The sequence below is a fragment of the Felis catus genome, chromosome A3, assembly GCF_018350175.1.
Source record: "Felis catus isolate Fca126 chromosome A3, F.catus_Fca126_mat1.0, whole genome shotgun sequence".
In the NCBI taxonomy this organism is placed as follows: Eukaryota; Metazoa; Chordata; class Mammalia; order Carnivora; family Felidae; genus Felis; species Felis catus.
In genome coordinates this window covers 125,696,785-125,709,953 of record NC_058370.1, presented here as the reverse complement: position 1 = coordinate 125,709,953, position 13,169 = coordinate 125,696,785, and the positions used below count along the sequence as shown (strand labels likewise).

The following is a 13,169-nucleotide window of genomic DNA, read 5'->3' as shown; positions in this document are numbered from 1 at the left end:
TGAAAATGAGATATCCTAAGCTAGGTATATTTTACTCTTCAGAGACTCCTATTCTGTCACTGCAGTTATATGTCTTTACTTTGTACCTAATTCTAGGAAAATGAATTATAAAAATATTAAAGATGATGAGAAGCTTTAGGGGTCATCTAGTTTAACCTACTTCACAACTTGGTAAGTCAAGGACCAAAGAAGGGAATAAACATGTCTGGACCAAACTGTGAACCTCAAGAATAGCCAGTTCTAAGGATCTCAGCCCTCTGCTTTTGCCCAAGGTTGAGTATTTTTTAAGAAATCACTGTGGGTCTTCTTTTAGTAATTTGTATAAGCGTTTACTTCTATGTGCCATGCTATCACTACTCCTCCATAAGAATGGCATTTATTTTTTCATGCAAAGAATTTTGGAATGAAATTTTTATTTTAGTTCAACTATCAATGGCTTTTAAATAATGAGGATGTGTTGGTCAAGGTAGGTCTTAAATTTCATCAAAAAAAATCTTTTAAATAACTTCATATGTTCAAAAAATATTGACCCCCCCCATCAAGTGCTATTAGCATGAAATGGGGATGATGGTGAGATTTGGGGTCTATACATGAACTCATACATCCACTCAACAAATAGCTGGTTGTATGAAAATACATAAGAGCTTCCATTGTTGGGCCTCAGTTCTTCATCTGTGAGAGGTGAAAGTAGGAGTAGACTCTCTATACTTTCCCCTTTAGTGCTAATAAACAACGAGTCTAAGAATATACATACCACAGGGCGGCTATTGAGCTGTATACTCAAAACACCAAGGGAGTGCCATTCTCACTGCAGTGTGTGTGAATGGACCCCTCTGGAGTATGGGATATGAAAGCTGCAATGTTACATATGTTGTTATATGGGGAAAATCCATCTCAAAAGAAAACATCACGAAAAATTGGAGATCGTATTAGACCATCCAGCCCAATAAAGAATCGTCTCATATCAGCTACACTTCTCCAGAATCTCCTGTGTTGGCTGAGAAGAATAGAAGATACTCCTTTCATTCTGGCTGAGAAGGGCCCTGTTGCCCTTGAGATACCATCTTACTGTAGTGAGAATCCTGCCGGATAGCTGTCCAGCTTGGAGGCCGGGGCATGGGAAAGAGCCCAATAATAGTTGGAGAAAGAGGAGTGTGGTGATGAGCTCAGATGTCTAAACATAGAAGAAAAGCCAAGAACTGAGTAGTAGATTAGCCATGGAGCAGTCCAGTGAGGCACTATATATCCTGTAGGCATGGTGACAAAAAACAAGAATTAAAAATGCTCAAAATTCATCCAGCCAATTTTATTAAGAATAACATTTTCTAACTAAAAAGAACTTGAGTTAAAGGCATTTCCATATGCATGTCCTTTGATATTGAGTCTTAGCATGACTAACACTGATTTGAGTTATAATCTATGGAAAGATTCTTTTCAGATTTTGAATTTACTGGGCAATCAAAGTGCTAGTGGCAGATACTTGAGGTCTCCATTCTAGGACAGGCAGGGACACTAACAGAGTTATAGGTTGAGGGAGTGGGGGGCAGGGAGGAAGAGAAAGAAGGATCCAGGAAAAAACCTTTCAAGGATTTTTTTCAAATTTAATTTTATTTTGATATTCTCTAATTTTAGAATAAACAATCAAATAGTAAAGTCCAATGATCTTAAAGTTAAGAAATCAGCATCAGCTTGGCTCACACCCCAATATAATCCATACACTTCACTCAGCCTCAATAGCTCCAGAAATGTCAAATACCTTCCTAGTCAAGGTCTAGACTGGGCCACTGGGGAGCAGGTGTCATGTCTTACTATGAAGCTACTGATCACAGCAACAAGAATAACAACCCTCCTTTTTGCACTTTGGCACCTGAGACTAAAGGAGCAACACAGAGAGGCAGCCATATAGAAGAAGAAGGTCTTGCTTTGGTTTTGGGAAAGCATCCTCTCTACAGCTCTTTGAAACTATATAATTATTATTAGAAATTAAGCTGAATTTACACATTTTTCTTTTATGTTTCTCAGAATCAAGCTATTGGGAGAGTGAGCAATCTATCATTGATGTATTCATTCAAAAACACATAATAGGAATGCACATATTATGAGCAAGGTACTAGGAATGAACACAGCATTAGAAATGGAACCACTCTGCTCATAGAATTATTGAAACAAAGGATGAAATTTAATAATTTTTCAGGAAACTTAATAAATGAAAAATAATACCATATTTTTGATGCTGGGGTGCCTCGATGGCTCACTCAGTTAAGCATAGGACTCTTGATTTGGGCTCAGGTCATGATCTTCCAGTCGTGAGACTGAGCCACGCATTGGCCTCTGTGCTGGGTGTGGAATCTACTTGGGATTCAGTCTCTCCCTCTCCGTCTGCCCCTCCCCTGCTCTCTCTCTCTCTCTCTCTCTCTCTCTCTCTCTCTCTCAAAACAAAAAAAAAAATTGATGACATGAATCCCTGCCTATTGCAGTGGGAGTGATTTTTTTAATGTTTTTCCCATAGCTGACATGTAGCCACATGGGGATTAAATGAAACGAGATAAGAACTGCAAGGTGCAGAGCATGGTCATTTCCATTATCAAATGGATGTGACTTAGCCCTCCATAACGTTAGTGTGTTAATTCACAGACTCACATAGTTTCAACTGCCCAATTACTTTTATTGGCATTAAGTTCCACTTACCTGAATCATATATGTTCATGAAGATGCTAAACGATGAATCTGGGTACATCTATGAAACCTCCTGAAATAGATCCAATTTCAGTGAGGCTACCCATTCCCTGCTTCAACCACCAAGATCTAGATGCAGAAGATGATACCTGAAGTCCCAATGCTGGGACAGGACAAATCACATTAGCCTCCGAACAAAGTCAGTCATAAATGTCTGCTGCTATCTTCTCATGCGGTTATCTTTCCTGTGACTCCTCATCCAAGGCCTCCGCCACCGCACCTACTTGGTCTAAAATGTCAGTGTTTTGGGGTATATTTACTTAGCCATCTACTTCCTGGCTCTAGGATTCTGTTTTGTTAGATGCTGTCGTCACTACCAGGCTGGAGGCCAATGTTTGTACTGGGTGGGAGTTGGAGGGAGGCATAAACAGAATCAACCCTCTTGTGCTTTAAAAAATCAGGCTAGAATTATATACATATTTCATGTCAGAAAAATAAAATGTGTCTTGGCGGCAGATGGGAAGTTGGAGCGCGTGGAGGGGGAGTAGAGAATTGGCAGAATCGTTCCCCTTTTCTTTGGCCCCCCGCCTGACAATCATTCAGCCCTTTACTCTTGGAGTCAGCACCTTCTCCTTCTTCTGAGGCCTTCCAAGTGCTACAATTTCCTTGCCGTCACCCCTAGCATGTTGTCAGAACTCCGAATGGCTTGAAAAGGAAGAACACTCTCACAAAATGGTGTCCATTCCCTAAATTATCTAAGACTTGTGTTCAAGTCACTGTAGTGAACCTCAACTTGGCTTAGAAGAGAAAGCAAGGCTCAGATGGCAAGACAAATCCACACAATGATTTGATGATCTAAATGAGGATACGTTTAGGAATCAAGCTCTTCACCTGAAAAAGAAATTCCACTTCTGAGCTTTGTAGGGAACCAAGAGTATTACCTACCTAAAAGGCTTGCTAAATTTCTCTAAGCCCCATCACTTCCCTCCAACTGGAGTGTTTCTGTTTCTCTAATTCCTGGTGCTTTCTAGGACCACCCAGAGCTGCAGTCTCTTCTGAATAATTATCTACACAAAATGTGACCTTCGCCCTAGTCCTTTAGCCTCAGCCTTTCATTAAGCAGTTCCCAGTGCTTCCTATCGTGTTCCCAGAAAGGACCACTCTGTGATAAACAGTGCTCCTAAGTCCTCAAACTCCTCAGAAAGTTCTTCTCCTACCAGTGGTCTCAAAAACCCTGAAGCCTTCCGGTGGCGGCTACTTGTGTCCATGTGATCCCTAGATACTAGTTTTAGGGGGTGTAGAATAAATTTGTAAAGACCCACAAGGCTTCTTGGCCACTCCTTTCCTACTCTCCTTGAGAATACCCTCCTCCTTGAGCCTGATGCCACTAATGAGCTCTCTTCACCTTCATGGCTGTCATATGTCAGCCTCTATGTTGGTCATTTCTTCATATTTAACACCTCTTAGGACCTGACACAATGTCTTACTCTCCACCTTAAATCCTAAAATGTAGTGCTGACTTCACCAATCACAATCCTAAAACCTTGCTAATTCGAATGGCCTTAGAGTCTCCTCCCCACCTATACAATTCATTCCAAAGACCATCAGCCAGACCCTGGAACTCTTCCTCTCTGAAAGTGCCCTAACCCCCACCAAAATATCACCTTTGGAAGCCTACTCTTCTAGCTTTGTTCAAACAGTGCAACAATATATTTAGTAGAGAATGAGATCTTTCAAATTCAAGTGGTGTATCCAGATATCAAAATGGAAACAAACACCATAGTTAACCCCAAGCAAAATATTTTGTTTGGAAAGAAGAATAAGCAGTGAGAAGAACAGAAAAAAAATATAGGTGTCAATGGCCTTTCCTCCTGTAAGAAATGCCTACATCTTCTGTACTGGGGAAACAAATTCAGTACTTAATAGCAAATAAATAGGATGCATTCCATTACTTCTTCAGGAGAAGATAGCATTTCTGCCTAGCCTCCATTGACCTGCAAGGAAAAATAACACCGGCATCACCAAAAATCATGATTTCTGGGGTTGTTTGTGGTAAAGAACCCACCTTATGCCAGAGTGCCAGTGACTAGTCTAAGCAGTTCCTGCTCCATGGCCAGCCTACCAAAGGCAAAATCAAGATGAAGTGTTCCATCCCACTAAAAATGTATATGCACGGTCCCAGATTGCTGTACTTTCTTTATGACACAACTGAAATAGGAGGCTGGGAAACTTGCCTTATCTAGAATTGAGTCCCAGATCTTGGCATTGTCCAAAACAATCCTCAACTCAAGTTACACTAATGTAATCTTCCTTCTTGTGCCAAAAACAACTTTTGATGGGTCTTCTACACTTACTCTGCAGGTCACACACTCTCTCCCGAACGTGAGTGTTGAACTAACATCAGCTGATTTCCGAGAACTTTCAGGGCAGGGGAATAGCCCCAAACACTTCTGAATTTGGCTGATTTTTTTTGTTGTTATTGAATGGCTATGCCTCCCTCAGCTCTGTGTTGTCAGCAGAATTAACCTGTCTATATCATCTTTTATAGATTGTGAACAGGGAGGACCTCAAGTCTGACCCCTGTCGGGCCCCAGTAAATCTTGCAGCACACAATTAAAGGCACTCCTCTGGTCTTTGTTTTTCTACCAGTCCATCAGCTCCCATGCACTCTGGATACTCATGAAACTTCTTTTCATCTGAGGCTCACAGTAGGATTTTTTAAAAAACATCTGCTGAAGATCCAAATAGGTTGTTATACTTCCTCGTAAAAACTAACCCATGGGATTGCTTCTCCTAGACAATTTTTTTTTTCTGCTGAAAGTGAACACCCTTCACTTGTTCTTTTATTTCAGTTTGAAACGAAGTTGCCCAAGGTAGGAAATAATGCAATTACCAGCCCTCCTTTTTTTTTTAATTTTTAATTTTTTTATTTGTGGACCACTTGGCTTTGTTATCCCTTGGGTTTAAAGACTCTCAGGAAAACTTGGAAATCTCTTGAGAACTTTGTTTCTTATAATGGTCTACTTCTAGGCTCTGCCCAACGGTTTTATTGTCATATTAAAACCAACACCTATCTTATAAAATACAATGAGAAAAAAATTCACGTGCATTTTGCAGATAGACCAAGACTTCGTGGATCTTTTCTATTCAGTGCCTACTTAAGCCTCTAACCCCACAAGCTCTCAAGTTGTACGTTCTGTTTTCTCTTCAGGAGGGAATATAGGAGAAATGCACCTTCCAAAGCCCCTCACAGCAAAGATGAGGAAGCCAAGGGGACAGGAAGGGCCTTGCCAATAATCATGTGCTACTTGGGGGCCCCTTGGGCTTGAGCTTAGAGCTCCTCTCTTGTTGTGGAAAATAAAACAAAGTAGAAGACATTGGAAAATACAAAGAAAATGGTAATAGCAGTTCATAATCCAGTCATGGATAACTATTATTCATGTTTTGGTCAATATCATTTTTTATTATGAAAAGTTTAGTTTATATAATTTGGATCATAATTATATATAATTTTGTATAGCTTTTTGAACACATAATATAACACAAGTATTTTCCAACATGAATAGAAACTCTAACATATTTTTGATGATCATCTGATATTTTATTAACAAACATACCACAATTCAACTAACTACCTTGATTTTTTAGAGCTTTTATATTTTAAATAATCTAACGATATCTTTCAACAAACTTTTTTTCCTCTGTATTTTGTAATTAACTTTTAGGATCAATTCCCCAAAACCTAAATTAAGAGTATGGGTATTTTAAGGCCCTTGGTATTTGTTGACATTTTTTTTACAGATAGCTTGTGCCAATTTACATTTCCTTCAGGGATATATTAAAGTAACTAATTCATTAGACTGTCATGAACATTAGTTATTCTAATTTTTTAGAATTTTTATTCTTACAAAATTCAAATCTACAGACAACATACAAGAACAGTACAATGAACTCCTGTATGCTCTTTGTCTATATTCACCAATTATTAATATTTTGTTACGTGTGCATTAATGACCTCAAACTATTATCACTATTATTATTATTATTATTATTATTTGCTGAACCATTTGAGAATAAGTTATAGACATTTTTACCCCTAAATATTTCAATTTTTGTCTTCTAAGAAAAACACTTTTTTATATTGTTGTATTTTCAAATTAAGCACCTTTAACATTGATAAATATTATCATCCAACACACAGCCCTATATTTAAGTTGTCCTAATGTTGTCCTTCGTAGGATTTTGTTTTCTGATCTAGAAACCAAGCCAGGATGATGTATTGTGTTTTCTTGCCATGTCTTTTTAATTCCTTTAATTCAGAACAGTTTCTCAGCCTTTAGTTTTCATGACTTTGACACATTTGAAGAGTACAGGCAGATTGTTTTGTAAAATGTGCTTCCATCTGGGTTTTTCTGAGTTTCCTCATAATTAGACTCAGGTTATGCATTTTGGGCAAGTATGCCACAGAAGTGATGTTCTGTTCTCAGTGGATATACATCATGATGTCAGTTTGTCCTATTTTTAGTGATGTTCACTTTAATCACTAGGTTAAAATGATTCTACCATGTTTCCCCACTGTAAAGGTAGCTTTCCCTTTTGTAATTAATAAGTAATCTATGGGAAGTTACTTGAGACTGTGTAAATATCCTGGACCTCAACAAACTCTCGCCCGTGGGTTTTAGCATCCGTTTTGATATGTGTCCGAAATAGTTATTACTATGATTGTTGCAAAATACTAATTTTTCTAACTCCAGAATCCCTTCTGCATTTATTATTTGCCATTTTACTTTAACAAAAAGCTTTTGCTTTTTCTTGCTATTTTGCATGTATGTACGTATGTAGTCAGTCAGTCATTTGTTCATATATATTTTTAACAGAATGGATACATGGATTCTTTTTATATTCAGTGTGTTATAATCCACTACACTTATTATTCATTTTGATACTGAAATTGTCCCTGATTTGACTAATGGGAGCCCTTGTTTCTAAGTTCTTTGGACATATCTTCATCATTTTATTAGCCCTTTCTTATATCCTGGCTCCCCACTCCCCACACACAGACACACAAACCCCACATTCCAATTACTCTGCTCTCGCAATTATCCTGTTCTCATTCTGGAATTGGCCATTTATCCAAGGACCCCTGATTTCTTTTACTGGAAAATAGAATTAATTCTATTTCTTTAATGCAAAATGTTTTGGCTTTAATTTACATTTCTTTGGTTATTAGTGAAGTTAAATTTTTTTCAAGTATTTATTCCTTGCTTTCATTTCATCTTTTGTTATTGTCTTTAATTTGCATAGTGTTTTCTTTAGAATACCTAGAATACATACTTAAGAATGACTTTGATTCTAATATTTAGATGAAACCATTTGTTTAGAAGGATAAATTCAATTTGCAATTTCATTGTTCTAAATGGTTAAATCCCCCAAAAGGCTCTTCATAAAACTCTTGGAAACATGTTAAAGGAACCCAGTCCCATTTTAGAGCACCATCCCGATAGCCAAATTCAGAACTTCAGCCTATGGGAGCTGAACCCATTCTCCTGTGCTTTCTACCTTACGGTGGCCCTGCCAAGATTTCCTAGGTGGGAGAGTATGTGAAATCTGTGTTGGTGAAAGCAGCAGTGGAGCTCGGGGAGAGGAAGAGCTAAATTTGAGGTCGAAGGAATCTGTGGCAGCGGAAGGACTCATGGTAGGAAAGGAAACGAAAATGGTAAGATTACAGAAGCAGCTGCATGGAGAAAGGAGGGGCTCTCAAACAGTCGTGGTTAAAAGAGAAATCACGTGGGTGCCTGGGCGGCTCAGTTGGTTAAGTGTCTGACTTCAGCTTTGGTCATGTTCTCATGGTTTGTGAGTTCGAGCCCTGCTTCAGGCTCTGTGCTTACAGCTCGGAGCCTGGAGCCTGCTTCCGATTCCGTGTCTCAGTCTCTATTCCTCCCCTGCTCACACTCTGTCTCTCTTTCTCTCAAAAATAAGTAAATATTAAAAAAAAAAATAAAGTAGAAATCATAAACCAGAGTGGCAATTTGTAAAGAACTTTACTTTTATGAAGAACTACCAGAAGTTTGAAACATCCTCTAAACACCTACGGGTGGAAGAGATCGTCCCTCTGCTTGTTACAAAATAAGCATACGTATCTAAATTACACAGTGATCTACCTTCAAATGAAATTATAATGAAAAAAACAAATATGTTAAGCCACTGAAATTCCAGGTTTTTTGTAACAATAGGCGGAGATACCCTAACTAATGCAGTTATTTAAAATAAGGTAGCTGACAGGTTCATGCAACTAGAAATGGAGGGGTGGAGGGTAAAAGAGAAAACATTAAGATAAAATAAGAGGGGGCCATGGACACACCTGTAGTAAGTAGGTAGCCCTTCTCTATGTGCTGCAATCAAAATATATATTTTTAATTTTTTTAACATTTATTTATTTTTTGAGAGACAGAGCATGAGCAGGAGAGGGGCAGAGAGAATGGGAGTCACAGAATCTGAAGCAGGCTCCAGGCTCTGAGCTGTCAGTGCCGAGCCCAACGTGGGGCTTGAACTCATGAACCACGAGATCATGACCTGAACTGAACTGGGACACTTAACCGACTGAGCCACCCAGGCACCCCCCAAATATATTTTAAAGAATTCACAAAGGATTGAGAAATCAAAGCCAGTCCACCAGTCAATCATTCCATCCATGTATTCTTTCAAAAAGTGTTTGTTAATTCCCATCAGAGAGACACCAGAGATATATCAAGGATTAAGATGTGGTCCTTTCTCTTATAATTGTCAGGAGAAAAATCAGCTTTATAAGTCTGTTATGAAAAACAGCTATTTTCTACCTGTGCCCTCCAGGGAGAAGGAAGAATTAAATGAAGAACTTTTATTAGTCTCACATTTCATTAAAGTCTACTCTGACTGTTTTTCCTTCCCCTGATAAACTACTAAGATTTAAAATGGATTGGTCTTAAACCTTTGCCATATTTTCACTTTCAGCTTCTAAGAAAATTCTAAGATTCATAAAACTGATCAAAGCTATCAAAAAAGTAGGGGGAAAAGACAAACAGTCCAGATAAAACAGTGGTCAGAAAATCCACACCCTTGTTTGACTCATCTTGGCTAATTGTGTAGAATTAGAAAAGATTCTTTAGAATTTGGAGAAAATTGACATTTTAATCTCAGAAGCTCCAGATCATTGACTGTTTGCCTCTCTGAGCCACTGAGTAGGCTAGTATGTGTGGCACAGAGACAAAGCAGGCCCTCACCATCTAGTGAGAAACACCGCTAAAGATAAATGTTCTCTGTGTCACAGAAGGGTTCAGATCGGTGCCACCTGCCTAAACAAGAGGAGACATGTTTACCATGGGACTCTGAACAAAGATTATCAATTTACTCATATTCCCTCCTTTCCTGGGAATTTCTATTCCCTCTTCTGTATGGTGGAAGTGACTCTTCTGCATGAATTCGAGCAGGTGGAACCAGAAACCCTGCTTTTGCCACTCCAAAATGGGCCACATGAGACACCTTCCTGACCATGTCGACACCCAGAAAGCCTGATCCTAGTGCCACTCTTGGCAGTTTGGACTTCTTAGCCCCTGAATCTCATACCAAATGAGAACTTCCCAACTGTATCTTTGTCTTCTTAATATTCAACTTTCAATGAAGAAAAGATTCAGAAAAGAATTATGTATCTCCTTCAAATCTAGAAAACGTTAAGATGGCTCTGTCCTCAAAGGGCAAGTGATGTTTCAGAAAGAGGTGTAAAATTTTTGTAATGTTACATGTTTTCCTGGGAATAGGGGGGCCGGGAACATTGGAATCCTGCCCCAATCTCATTGCTCATTCCCATAAAGTCCCCAAAGGAATTATTTTTAAAAAGGGGAGTACAGCAAACGGGAAATTAAAGTACACTTTATTATTAGCCTGGCCAATGCCAAATAAACAAACATAGAACTTTCTGGTAATGTGTCTAGGACACATGGCATACTCTCAGATCCTGATCCAGATCCCCAAACTCTAAATTTGAGTATCTTATCTTGGAATCTTCACATCCTTGGGCTGCTCACATGGAAGAGGGAACAGAAGTAATAAATGAGGAAAGTACAGCGTGGAAAAAGAAATAAAATTAATCTGGAGAAATTTCAGAAACAGAATCCTTTATTAAACAAAACAACAAGCAAAAGTACTCCAGCATAAAAAACAGCTCTATCATAAAAAATAATTTCTCATTATCAGGCAGATAGGTATCCTGGACCTAATCCCTAAGTGACAGACACGGAGGGATTGCAGGTTCCAACAACAACCCTGAGAGTAAGAAAAGGAAAAGAGCTCAGTGACGTCGGCCGCCCTCGCTGATCTGGCCATGTGACTGCAGGAGAAAGAAGATCTTAGCATACAATGAACTGCCTGCTGGGGAACACGGCCCGAATGGCAGCCGGCACCTGGCGCCGTTAGTTTAGGACTTTATTCTCCGAGAAAGAAGTGAGAAATGGGACAAGAGCGTGAAGACTCCGCTTGCCAACTCCCCCCACAAGTCAGAGACTGGTCAGGAAAGAAAGGTCATCGTTGATTTTGGGTTGTAGCTCGGGGTCAATACTGCCCCTGTGAGTCTCTTCGCTCTGCAGGGAGACTTATGTAGGAATTCCCGCAAGCGTTACAATTACCTACTGCGCCGGATATCCCAGTCCTCACTGCGTCTATTAGGAAAATGTACCTCAGAAAGGTCATTTTGACCAAGATCTCACAGCTGTTAAATGTGATCTTGAATTATCTGTATCCAGAGCCTATATGCTATTTGTCATTTTTTTCATCTGAGTTTATTATATCAGAATTGCATTATTAATTAGAACAGGTTTTGGAAATCATTTGATTTTTTTTCTTATTAGTCATTATAATTTGGCCTTAATGGAAATAGTCAAAGTCAGTCCTGAGTTATATTTCGTGTACACAAATGACACAAAGCAGGCACTGTCCACCACGCCCTTTGCAGCATTCTCCAAGGCATCTTGATACTGTCAAGAACAGAAGCTTCTTCACACACAAGTTCTTAAAAGTCTTTCCAAAGAAAACATTCTTTCTTATAAGTAGTCATAATCACCGTATTCATATGCTTACTCACCCCAGGTAGCTAGGTACCTGAGTTGAAACAACCACTTAGTGCAAACAATCGTAGGAATATGTACATATATTCTGTGTTATGTATATGACATATTTACTTCCCATAAGGGAGGTATGACTGACCTCATTAAAAAGTTCCAGAAAAATGAGGGTTTCCTAATTTATGCATAAATTTATATGAATGTGCTTTCCAGCTTTTGCATAATTTCACCATCTAAATATTCAAATATGTGTATAAGTGCATATATGTGCATCCTTATTGACACAGTACACACTCTATGGATATCATGGTTATTACTATTAAGAAACATGTAGACACCTGGTTTCTGCTTGGGATGTAAAGAACCAGAAGGATTATTATTCCCACCCCTACAACAACAACAAAAGCCAAACTACAAGTTCACTTTTCTTGACTGCATCAGAGAACCAAAGTTGCAGGAAAAGATGGGACAGGAATCATGGCCTACCTGGGGCAAATGCAGTCAGACATCACTTAGGAAATGTCAACTAGTATAGTCACAAAAATTGATGGCTGCCAGGTATAAGCAGGCAAGAGAGTTTGGACCTCCTTAGACCTAGAGCGATAAGAGGGGTTTGCACCTTCTTCTCCACAGACCCCACTGGGAACTAGCATAAATGATTGACCAATGTCTTGAGAAAGTGTTTTTGTGGTGTAGGTCTGGATCTTTCTCTCTTCTCCTTCACAAAGGGATGCAATCCTTAATCTGTTGGGGAAGGAAGGCACTGGTGAAAATCCATTGCATTTGGTCAAAAGAAACAGGAAGAAAACTTCAGTTTCTGGGTCAGGTGCAGAAATCCTTTCAGGGCTCAGAAGCACAGCTGAGGCAGGGGTGCTGAGAGATAAAGCATGACTAAAGGAACTGGAAGCCCGTGATGCACAAAGAGAAACCACAGCGATATGACCAAAGACCCAGCAGTACCCTTGACTAGATCAACTCAAACCCCCACATTAAAAACATAGCAGAAAGGAATGTACATTCATCCCCCTGCATAACAAATGATTTATCTCAGTCTCTGTCCTACACAAAATGTTTAGCTTTAAACAAAAACTTACAAAGTATTTGAAAAGGTAAGGAAAAAATGATATAATGCCAAGAGGTAAATCAATCAATATAAATAGATTCAGATATGACACAGATGTTGGGACTATGTGAGAAGGAATTCAAGAAACAACTAGAGGTCACTATTGATTATTTCCAAGCCACCAGGTTTTGATGTTTTTGTGGGATATTGCAGTCTATAAAGCTAAAAAAAATCCAAGCTGGACTACCCAATAAAGCTGATTCCTAAAGACTCTGTAATGGGTCCTCCAAGAACACCATTATCATTCATTTCATGTATATTTACTCACTATTCATTGT

General features: G+C 38.9%; 1 long non-coding RNA gene across 1 annotated transcript in view; it reads right to left on the bottom strand.

Moving 5' to 3' along the window:
• Positions 1-907: 907 nt before the first annotated feature.
• Positions 908-13,169, bottom strand: part of LOC109498375 — a 31,010-nt gene continuing 18,748 nt past the window's right edge. Inside the window, exon 2 of the long non-coding RNA XR_002155177.3 lies at positions 908-1,247. This is a non-coding gene — a long non-coding RNA (uncharacterized LOC109498375). The remainder of the gene's footprint in view (positions 1,248-13,169) is intronic.